General features: G+C 34.4%; 1 pseudogene; it reads right to left on the bottom strand.

Moving 5' to 3' along the window:
• Positions 1-10,927: 10,927 nt before the first annotated feature.
• Positions 10,928-12,100, bottom strand: LOC145692568 (histone-lysine N-methyltransferase SETMAR pseudogene; annotated as a pseudogene).
• Positions 12,101-12,626: the final 526 nt, after the last annotated feature.

A 12,626-nucleotide genomic window follows, 5' to 3' on the forward strand; every position in this document is an offset into this window, starting at 1 on the left:
TGCCATAAAATATAATAAATTTTGAGTAAAATAATTTTCTCGTTGATTTGAATATGTGACAATTCAGGTGTATAGAGACTTTTTGAACGCTCTGTAGAAGAGTTAGGCATAACTGTTTTATTTTGAATTTAGTACAAGTTATATAAACATATATCAATTAAAACGAGCCATAAATTAAATGACAATTTAATTTTGTTAAGTATTCTCTCTCTTTCTCTTTCTCTCTCTTTCTCTCCGTCAAATACACATATATTTTATATACATACCTATATATATATATATATATATATATATATATATACAGGGTGGACAATTCAGGGTGGACATCACATAGTTCTTCCAGTTTCTTTTTGTGCTATTGCTTCTCAATTACCGCTGTCACCCCTAATTATTCTGTATGGTTTTCAGCACTGCTTAAATGATGTAATTGCGAGAACTTGTAATTAAAGCTACTAAAAACTATTACTGTAATCCTATGGAAGAGAAGGAGAACAACAATCTCTTAAATATTTTCCACAAATACGCATTTTTTAGTAGTGCTACGAACTTTATCAATGTTATCATATCTCCGGAATGGTTTAAGATACGAAGTGCTGTAAAAGGAAAAAAATACATATCCACTGCAAACCACGCAAGTAACTAGCTATTATGCATATTTTATCAATTTATCCGAAATAAAAATAAAAAAATTCGTATATTCAAACGCTGTTAACTTCGTTTCTATTCATTCGAAACAAATCAAACTCTGACAATGGTATTCAACCCTAAGGTACTTTTCATGTGTATTATTCTGTCTATCTCCATTGTGTTCTATATCTGATAGACGCTTCTAAATTTTGGATGATTTTGATACTTTAACATCCTTAGTTTGCAACACTGAATAATAAATGTTATATTTTATGATTTTCTTTGACATGTTGATTTAAGTAAGTAGTAATCTGAAAAATATGACCTTATACAGGGTTGGCAAAACTGTTCACTGGGTGATGTTGCTTAATACATAAAACGATATGCCCCTCCTTATAATTGTGTCATGCAAAGTTTCGCTTTCTCCCATATTTAGTTTCTCTCTCACTTATCATGAATGATCAAGATAAATTGTAAACGCAATACATATATATATATATATATATATATATATATATATATATATATATATATATATATATATATATATATATATATATCTGTGTGTGTGCGAGAGAGAGAGAGAATACTTACCTAAATTAAATTGTCACTTGATTTATTGCTCGTTTCATTTGCATTTGAGTTATATATTCGTGTGCACTCCAACATGAAATTTTATATTTATGTATGGTTGGCAACTTTGTAGTTAATGACCAGGTTAGCCTACGGGCGACAGCTCATCATTTGTTGGTTAATTCGGGTTGTACTTCTTCTATCATGTTACTTTCATAACATTGCATATTATAAGCGAAAAAGAGAAGCAAAAGTATACGCCAAAACTGGACCTCAAGAGAAGCAAAAGTATACCTCATAAACCTTTCAACATAGAAACATGAAACTCTGCTTAAAAACTGTTCATTAAAAAAAGTATGGCAACCTACTTCACTATTCTTGAAAATTAGGCCTCTATAAGAGAAGAAGGGCAGGCGACAAAATATATTTTTCCATTTTTCATTCATAAACTAACAAAGGGAGGAAACTTTTTAACTGCTGAAAGAGAATCTTGACCATAGCAGTTGGATTTGTTTGGATCTTTATCATCTCACTTTAATCGGAATGGTGTGCTATTTGGGGAAGGGGTTTAAATAATTATTTCAAAAACAATAAACCTATGCTTTTGTTGTAAATTATTCGTTGTAGCTTTGGAAATTTCAAGATTACTATTATAACTCCAACTGATCAAAGCAGTGTATGCATTTTCAGAGTATATATATATATATATATATATATATATATATATATATATATATATATATATATATATTTATATATATATATATAGATATATATATATATATATATATAGATATATAGATATATATATATAGATATATACAGATGGTAATCAGAAAAATGGAAAAACCTGTAGTTGGCTACACGTCAGATGTATGGGTTGGCAGTGGTGTCGTGGCGCCCGCAGTGCCGGACCGCTGGTGGTGGTGTGTTAGGTTGGTCTCCATACTACGTCAGGCGCAGTGGAACAATAGTGTCCAGTTGCTGCAGCAGACGGAGGTAGTGTAAAATGGTAGACCTCTCAGATTTTCAAAGAGGCCAAACTGTTGGTGCGCGGTTATGTGGAGTGAGTGTGACGGCAGTGGCTACTGTGTCAGGTGTGTCGCGTGGGACAGTGTCGAAGGTGATTGACGGCCTACACAACAGATGGGAAAACCACATCGGGGAAGCGGAACAGTGGTCGGAAGAAAATCATGAGTGACAGGTCACGCCGGGTATTAAAGCGTATTGTTACGCAGAACCGTCGTGCCACTGCGGAGCAAGTGACGGAGAAACTCAATCAGCACCTCCCCCACCCTGTTTCGACAATCACAGTCCGCCGCGAATTACATGACATGAACTTACGGGGTCGTGTTGCAGGGGCCAAACCGCTCATCAGGGACCATAACGCTTTTGCACGACGCAAATGGTGCCGCGACCATCCAACTTGGACCGTTGAGGACTGGAAACGTGTGATATAGTCGGATAAGTCATCCTTCACCCTGTTCCCAACCACGAACCGTGCTTATGTGTGGAGAACACCCAAAGAAGTTTATGATCTGCAGTGTCTTCGCCCAACTGTGAAACATGGCTCCGGCTCGGTGATGCTGTGGGCCGCAATATCATGGTTTTCAATGGTCACACTTAGCGGAATCACTGCCAAGGATTATGTCGCTATTTTAGGAGACCACTTGCATCCTATGGACCGGATGTTGTTAGCGGACAGTGACGCCATCTTCCAGGATGATAATGCACCCATTCACACAGCTGGTGTTGTTGCAGCGTGGTTTGAAGAACATCGGGATAAAGTTAGACACCTCCCCTGGCCCGCCCAATCCCCAGATCTCAACATAATTGAACATCTGTGGTCCGTCTTGGAAACACGACTCCGGCGACGATTTCCACCTCCATCCTCTCTCACAGAACTGGCCGAAGCCCTGCACGAGGAATGGTGTAAAATTTCACTTGCTACCATTCACGACCTCTATGCCTCCATCCCACGTCGCATCAAGGCTGTTCTGAAGGCGAAAGGTGGCCCGACACCATATTAATCTGGTAAGTTGCAATTTCGTTCAGGTGTTTCCATTTTTCTCATCACCATCTATATATATATATATATATATATATATATATATATATATATATATGTGTGTGTGTGTGTGTGTGTGTTACAGTTTCGGCTAAGTAACATAGCCTTCCGCAGACACGTTATGTGATAAATATCGAATTTTGACAGCTTATTTACAATCTGAATATAAGACAGGCCTACAATGAACATTTCACCTCCTTTGTGTTTATGTAATGTTGTGTCCGAGCAGTATAGTAATGTGTGATTGTATTTCGGATATATGAAGGCCCATAAATATGAAAATTACCGGTACGGGCCGCTTAAATTAGTACAATATACATTGGGTCGCGGAGAACTTTGCATTTGAAAAAAAATACACGAATCACGGGGGACGCTTCGCGAATGTACTTGGTTAATTTTCTGCACTCCAGAGATTTAGAAATAACGGCGATAAGCATCATACGAAAACTATATATCATCCAACTAAAAGCTGTTGCAGGATGCTTATTACAGTATATATATATTTGATATCCGCAATATGTGAGTTTTCCTTTCTTTCTTTTGATAAGGTAAATTCATCAATTGTGGATATTGGATAAGCTGTGTTTAGATTATGCCAACAACTACTGAATTTGGCTAATATTTTAAAACATCTTGGGCATAATCAAAACATAAGCTCTTACGGCTGACGTAACATTTTCAAATCGAGGCAACGTTTTTGCAGTTATTAGTCCTTCTTTATAGTTAGTTATTATATCATCCATTACTATATATATAATATCTGCTTCCTTAACATCAATAATGTCATGTTAACTACATATACAAACGAACATATGTAATTATTTTATAAAAATTGCACTTATTCCTAATTCTCATTTTTATAACACAACTCTTACTTCCTAAGTTTCTTACATCATATATTTAATGGGTATCATTTCTGGTTCAATCCCTCTTTTGCGGCAAGTAAGTTGTACTATAAACTACGCAGGTTTCACTTTACGTTCCACTATTTTTAATCCGACCATTTCATTCTTTATCGTCATCATTGTCTCTTTTAGCCTCGGTGCATAATTCCAGAAGCTGATTTTTGTGTGTATGTAAAATAAACGTGGAGAAATTTAACGATGATTGTATGTTAAAGGCGGAAAAGTTTGTGAATGTTCCAAACGAAAATGTAATTTTGAAATCAGTTTACATAAAGCAAAACTATGTTTCTGAACGAAATATTTTTGAGGATCGGCATTTTTAGGCTTTCTAGAAAGTACTATTCTTGCAGTACTAATGTATTAAATATAACGTTGAAGTTATATTTTCTTCAATGCATGTAACATACAATTGTAACTTATCATTACAACTATGACACTTCTACAATAATAGTATTTACAAGTACGTTTTACTTTTATTACCGATTATATATTTGATAATACTTCCAAGACATTAAAAAATATAAAAGCATAATTTTAGATATTGTAGATAGTGTGAAATTAGTCTTACAGCATTTTTCATTTTCTATTTGTTCGTTGTGTATGCAGTATAACTTTTATTCACACAAATTGCTCGAGCTAAGACTTTGTTTTATAGCATGCCATAACTGGAATGGATGATAACATATAGGGTTATTGTCAGCTTGTACCAGTCGCATTGAAAGTTGTACGAATATCGAAAATACATTTTCCAATCAATGAAGGAAGGGCTAATAAAAGAACGTTAAAACAAATGATTAAATCAAGAAACATGTTTGAAATAACCTGCGTATACTCTCGATATGACTGCTACGTAATAACTCATAATTTCCACTTATTGCGCTTATGTCGAACGTAACTGCTTGTGTTCGTAGAGAAGCGATGTACTTGTAGAGAATGCTAATGGTTCGAAGTTGATATACGACGTTCCCATATGGCAAAATTTTTGGTTCTTCATAGCCGTTGAAGGAGACCCCGCAGGGTATATCATTATAAATAATTTTCCCCGGATATTCACCTGTACAATAGTGCACTGCGATCCGTATGCGCTATACTTAAAAATATTATATATATATATATATATATATATATATATGTTATGCCCCACAACTGTCCATAACAGTTCTGTTAATATTTTGTTTACCTGTTTGCTATTTATTGTTTGTGATTACATTTCGTACAAGTTCAATTTTCTACAAAGTTGGAATTTATATGTTTTATTAAAATGTTAACCTGTTCTAGACCTGCACCAAGCAATATTACGAATTACATTGTTAATATTTATTTTAAATGCGATACCGTATATTATATATCTGTGCCGTTAAAGATATGGCTTAATTTATAACTACTGTGTCAATTGGCGAAATAGCTTTCTTTCCCGGAACAAGAAGAAGAAGAAGAAAGTTAATTTGATACAAAAGAAAATAGATAATATACTTCACACAGAAACGTAAGAAATTATAAAAAAAGGTTAATCCTTTTCATAAAATATTTGATTAAAATACGTTATTTGGAATTACAGGTGTACGAAATTAAGGATCTACGATATTTTAATCTGGTAATATATATCCGTAAATAATTAATTAGTTCTGATAGCAGTTATTCTAGATACTTATTAATTAAAATACACAATATATTATTTGTGATCATGGAGAGCGAGAAAATAACGTGTATGGCTAACTAAAGAGTTACTTCTGGGGGCTTAAGCCCTTCTACTCCTTGCTATGCCGCCACATAAATGAAAATTTAACATCATAAATTAAGAAATTATTATTATCCAAATTCTAGTATTTTACAATAATCTTTTGGTCAATATGGAAGCTACTCCGGATGATATTCAACCTACTACATATTGCATGGGTTTATTAATATTTACTGTAAGAAAGACCTACTACACTTTATCAGCATAATATTTCTGATTAGTGAGATGATAACCATAGCGCATAGCAACACAGCACTGCTTATTTCTAAATATTGTAAATTCAGACTACTCGAACGTTTCTTCTCTGTGCAATTTTGAAGTCATGTCTTGTCTATTTGGCAACGAGGTAAGGATATTTACAACATACGCAGAAGGCTTGATTTAATATACGAGATTATGATGATAATTTAAAAATATATGTATTAAAGAGTAAATAAAATAAGTGAATAAATATGTCCCGTGTGGAAATATTGTATTTTGCTGAAATGTTGTAACCTGAGATGCTAACTGAAACAGGACATGTACGGAAGCTGAAAGAAGAATTTTAATATCATTATAAATAACACGGTGCTGATTTATACCGCTTGGTAATCTATCTATATGTAGATATCAGGAAATATCGGAACAAGACCAATATATGTGCTGCATCATTAAATAAACATTATTCATAGACATAATATTTAAAATACATGCTACGCAGTTTAAACTACAAGTAGGTTAATTTATCTGGTCTGCGATTTCATATGGCAACATGAAATAAATAAATACTTAAAATTGATCATACTATAAAATATGTATAAGGAAATTCATGTATATGTAATATTGTTACTCGTTACCCAACTATATTCTCCTTTCTACAGTTAATTCTATGTATGATGCCTAATTACTCGTTTTATAAACAAGTTAAAACAAGATTTTGTCTTTTTACTTATACTTAATTTCAGAGAATTTGAATGTTCCTCCAATGACTGTATTCATTCATATCGTCAGCCACGGTAGTTATCTATTCCCGTGCGGTGTGATTGAGAAATCTTCATGATTGCATTTACATCCTCATCACCGAACTTGGATCTAAAATACAACATCTTTCCACGGTTTTCATTCGTGGTGGCGACTCAGTCTACATGCCAGGGCTAAACGGTTCAATTGTCATAACGTCGCCTACGGTCGACGGAATGGATGATCGATGTACCGGAAGGTGAACAAAGTGGAGTGTTACAAAATTTTGGCTTAACCCAGCCAGGATTTGGAGTGTCCTGAGTACAGGATACTCTAGTGAGGGGTTGTTAACTGAAGTTGTGACGATTATTACTAAAGTTGTAAGATGGGTATCTGGAAATTGGAGGAATTTGAAGAAAATTAAATAAAATATTTGTGTTTACATTACTTTAATCGAAAAAAATATTGGTTTGCATAACACAACACTGTGCGGCAATAAAGGGGAAATGGTGCTAAGTTCCCAGAGTATATGTAGTGAGATGGTAAAAGATTGCTTTCAATGTTGTGCAGAAACTCTTTCTATAGCAAAGAAAGATGGTAAAAAGGTGATTAATGTGCGCAATAAGGTGCTTGCGTGTGAACAATGTAAAAACTTATTTCATCAACGATGTGTGGGAATTAGTGACGAACAGTGCAAACGAGTAACTGATCTTACGGCAATTTGGATATGTAGAGAATGTCAATCGGAACGACTTAAACATACTGAACAAAGTGATAGTGACAATCGAAAACCTGCGAGTGATATTGAACTTGATTATCTTACTACAGAAGATGAGACACATGCGAAAGAAGTAAAAGACAAACAGAAGGAAGAAAGTAAGACTGAAGTAAAATGTAACTTCAAAGAAAGTAATTCTGAAAATGACAAAGAAAAAGACATCTACGTTTTAAAGGAATCTGTAGTGAACGGTGAATTTGGAAAGCCAATTACTAAAATAACAAAATCAAGTGAGCAAGAAATGTTTCAGAGACTAATGCAACAACTTTCTGAATTGAGGATGGTGTTTGCAAAAGGAATAACGACAATAGCTAATAATTTTGAAACTTTCGGGAAGGAATTGAAGGAAGAAATTCGAAATGACCTAAAATCAGCAGTTAGAGATTTCAAGAAAGAAATTGTAGAAGATCAAGAAGAGGATCAACCAAGTGACAGACTAGTAGATGATAGTTCGAAGAATGCCACTGAGGGAACAACAAATATAATAGAAAATATGAACATATGGGATGACAGGAAAGAAGATGAAGCTTTGACATATAAAAGTACGAGAACTTCGAATGGTCTAAATGAAATACCATCTAAGATAGAGAAAACTAAGGAAGAAACCAAAGTACGACAGTTGGGAAAGAGAAGTAATGTGATGAGAAGTAAATATAGAAATAGGAGAAAAGAAAAGAAGAAAACAAGAGAAACCGAACACAGTAGGAAAAGAAGACAGTATACAATGGTAGAAATCGACCTCAGAAAGTATGAAAGGAAGAGAATTAAATTCTATAAGAAACGTTACAAGATGAACAGATCCAAGAAGAAACAGCAGCGGACAACATGTACAAATCAACAGAAAGTTAGAAAGAAACTCAGAAAGAAGTATTGGAAGAAGAAAAAGAGAATAACACAGAAATTATGGAACCTACACAAAGAGAGACGAAGAAGAAATGAATTGGATAAGAGATGTAAACATCATAGAAGGAAAGAGCCAAAAGTGAGTAAACAAATAAAAGGAAGAAACAAGAATAGAAGTAAAGAAAGACATAAACCGAAATATAATGAAAGGATGAGTTGGCGAAAGAAGAGAAGAAAGAAAAGCCACATCTAATAATGGCTGATGATTGATTTTGTTCTTGTTTATTTGTTATTGTTATTGTGTTATTATATTAATTTAATTTTTAGCAACTAATATCTGAATGGACTGGCCCATATATAATAAGTAAAATCCGCACAAATTATGCAGTTTTAAATTTCAACATAAATCCTTATAAGGAAAAATATATTTGGATCTAAAGAACTTTGCATGGTCCGAAAGAGAAATTATTTCAAAATTATGGTGAATAACGGACTGACATAAACTTAACAAAATTTTATCTAAAGATAACATTTTTTCAGAGGAGGGGAAAACTGTTATGCCCCACAACTGTCCATAACTGTTCTGTTGATATTTTGTTTACTTGTTTGCTATTTATTGTTTGTGATTACATTTCGTACAAGTTCAATTTTCTACAAAGTTGGAATTTATATGTTTTATTAAAATGTTAACCTGTTCTAGACCTGCACCAAGCAATATTACGAATTACATTGTTAATATTTATTTTAAATGCGATACCGTATATTATATATCTGTGCCGTTAAAGATATGGCTTAATTTATAACTACTGTGTCAATTGGCGAAATAGCTTTCTTTCCCGGAACAAGAAGAAGAAGAAGAAAGTTAATTTGATACAAAAGAAAATAGATAATATACTTCACACAGAAACGTAAGAAATTATAAAAAAAGGTTAATCCTTTTCATAAAATATTTGATTAAAATACGTTATTTGGAATTACAGGTGTACGAAATTAAGGATCTACGATATTTTAATCTGGTAATATATATCCGTAAATAATTAATTAGTTCTGATAGCAGTTATTCTAGATACTTATTAATTAAAATACACAATATATTATTTGTGATCATGGAGAGCGAGAAAATAACGTGCATGGCTAACTAAAGAGTTACTTCTGGGGGCTTAAGCCCTTCTACTCCTTGCTATGCCGCCACATAAATGAAAATTTAACATCATAAATTAAGAAATTATTATTATCCAAATTCTAGTATTTTACAATAATCTTTTGGTCAATATGGAAGCTACTCCGGATGATATTCAACCTACTACATATTGCATGGGTTTATTAATATTTACTGTAAGAAAGACCTACTACACTTTATCAGCATAATATTTCTGATTAGTGAGATGATAACCATAGCGCATAGCAACACAGCACTGCTTATTTCTAAATATTGTAAATTCAGACTACTCGAACGTTTCTTCTCTGTGCAATTTTGAAGTCATGTCTTGTCTATTTGGCAACGAGGTAAGGATATTTACAACATACGCAGAAGGCTTGATTTAATATACGAGATTATGATGATAATTTAAAAATATATGTATTAAAGAGTAAATAAAATAAGTGAATAAATATGTCCCGTGTGGAAATATTGTATTTTGCTGAAATGTTGTAACCTGAGATGCTAACTGAAACAGGACATGTACGGAAGCTGAAAGAAGAATTTTAATATCATTATAAATAACACGGTGCTGATTTCTACCGCTTGGTAATCTATCTATATGTAGATATCAGGAAATATCGGAACAAGACCAATATATGTGCTGCATCATTAAATAAACATTATTCATAGACATAATATGTAAAATACATGCTACGCAGTTTAAACTACAAGTAGGTTAATTTATCTGGTCTGCGATTTCATATGGCAACATGAAATAAATAAATACTTACCAATTGATCATACTATAAAATATGTATAAGGAAATTCATGTATATGTAATATTGTTACTCGTTACCCAACTATATTCTCCTTTCTACAGTTAATTCTATGTATGATGCCTAATTACTCGTTTTATAAACAAGTTAAAACAAGATTTTGTCTTTTTACTTATACTTAATTTCAGAGAATTTGAATGTTCCTCCAATGACTGTATTCATTCATATCGTCAGCCACGGTAGTTATCTATTCCCGTGCGGTGTGATTGAGAAATCTTCATGATTGCATTTACATCCTCATCACCGAACTTGGATCTAAAATACAACATCTTTCCACGGTTTTCATTCGTGGTGGCGACTCAGTCTACATGCCAGGGCTAAACGGTTCAATTGTCATAACGTCGCCTACGGTCGACGGAATGGATGATCGATGTACCGGAAGGTGAACAAAGTGGAGTTTTACATATATATATATATATATATATATATATATATATATATAAATTTAAAAAATGATGGTAACGATGCCACCTCACAAACTAGCACTTATTTTGATGATTGTTGGAATGCAAGTAGATAGTGGCCTCATTTATCAGGTGGTAAAGAAAGTTCTTGCGGTTTCCAACCTTCAATTTCAAACGAGCATATCTCAATTCAAACAAAATTTTATTAATCGAAATAAAAAACCATGACAATCCCATGGCATACCCCTGGATGGCATACATGTTACACTTTTGCCAACGAGAAACAAGTGTGTTAATGCCGGTAGCATAGAATTCTGGAGTTCTGGAGCGACGAAGTCGTTGATGGTCGCTTCGGTATCGTCTCTCCTTTTGAAGCATTTCTCGAGGAGGAAGTTGTCGATATGCCTGAAAAAGTGGTAGTCGACGGGCGAGAGGTCCGGTGAGTATGGTAGATGAGGCAGAGTTTCGTAGCTCAATGCGTTCAACTTTTGCAGCATCTGTTGGGCAACATGCGGATGAGCGTTGTCGTGAAACATGATTGGTCCCTTTCTGTTGACCAATGCCGGACACATACTTCGAAGCTTCTGGTCATTTCGTCGATTTGTTGGCAGTGCTTCTCCGCCGTAATCGTTTAACCCGGATTCAGGAAGCTTTTATGGATGAGACCGGTTGCAGACCACCAAACAGTCACTATAATCTTTCGTGGGTGGAGTTTTGGCTTCGGGAACTGATGAGGAGCTTCGCCGACGTCCAACCATTGCACCGAACGTCGCCGATTGTTGTAAAGTATCCATTTCTCAACACACGTCACAATCCTGTCGAGAAACGGGTCGTTCTTGTTCCGCAGAAAAAGAAAGACGACACCTCAAAATGACGATTTCGATTATTTTCGGTCAGTTCGAGCGTCACCCATTTATCGTGATTTTTGGACTTCCCAATCTCTTGCAGGTGGTAGAAAACTGTCACAGATGTTACACCCAAGCTTTTAGCAAGCTCTTGAACAGTTGTGCGTAGATTGGCTTCGACTAAGGCTCTCAGTTGGTCGTTGTCAACAGCAGATGGCCGATCACTGTGTTCATGTTCCAGGCTCTCGTCACCGCTGCGAAATTTCTTGAACCACCATTTTGCCGTACACTCGTTAGTGGTTCCTGGGCCAAACGCTTCGTTGATATCACGAGCTGTCTGGGCATCTTTTCGGCCTAACTTGTACTGGAACAACAAAATCTTGCAAATTTGCCTCTTCTCCATGCTATCATTGAAGTCCAGAAAAAAGTAAGAAAAAGTATTTCAAAACAAAAACAATACAACGAATAGATAGAGCGAAAAACGCGCTTTAAACTTACATATGTAGGCACAACATATTAAAAACACTTCAGTTGAAAATACATCACTGAAAATGGAAGTAACAAAAACCGCAATAACTTTCTTTACAATCTGATATATATTTATTATTCCTTTATTAATAGCTTATTTTAAGAGGGCAACTGGTATCAAGATTTATGTGAAAAGCTACGATGTTTTCATCCTTTAAACGTATGAAAAGAAACGTATATATACACTCCATGTATGTGATGTTAAATAAGTTGAAACGCTTCACGAATTTTTCTTAATTCCTGTGGTATTTCTGAAAATTTTTGTATATACGTAGGTAGATGGACGAATGGTTGGGTGTATATTTCAGTATAATTTCGGAACAGCCGAATCAATTTTAACCGCACTCTGTACGCACATGACTTACAACCTGCAAAACGATATGGTGAAGGTAACATATATG

Source organism: Thermobia domestica, chromosome 8 (assembly GCF_964235325.1).
Source record: "Thermobia domestica chromosome 8, izTheDome1.hap1.1, whole genome shotgun sequence".
Taxonomy (NCBI): Eukaryota; Metazoa; Arthropoda; class Insecta; order Zygentoma; family Lepismatidae; genus Thermobia; species Thermobia domestica.